Source organism: Poecilia reticulata, linkage group LG8 (genome assembly GCF_000633615.1).
Source record: "Poecilia reticulata strain Guanapo linkage group LG8, Guppy_female_1.0+MT, whole genome shotgun sequence".
Classification (NCBI taxonomy): Eukaryota; Metazoa; Chordata; class Actinopteri; order Cyprinodontiformes; family Poeciliidae; genus Poecilia; species Poecilia reticulata.
The window spans coordinates 9,882,166-9,882,404 of record NC_024338.1 but is presented as its reverse complement, the minus strand read 5'-3'; positions in this window follow the sequence as shown (position 1 = coordinate 9,882,404).

The following is a 239-nucleotide window of genomic DNA, read 5'->3' as shown; positions in this document are numbered from 1 at the left end:
TCTGAAAAACAAATTCCTTTGAGGAAAAAGCTGAAATAACTTTGTCGTACAAGTTTTCATAACCATGTGATTGTTAGCATTTAGTTCTTTTGAGTTCACACATCCCTTCAGTTCCAGTGCATCTGATTAGCCTGGCGTCTTAGACGTTTACATCTTTAAGCTGAATGCGTAATTTGCAGAGAGGACGTTGTTGTGCATTGCTATACATCTTCAATAAATCATAAACACATTTTTATGAT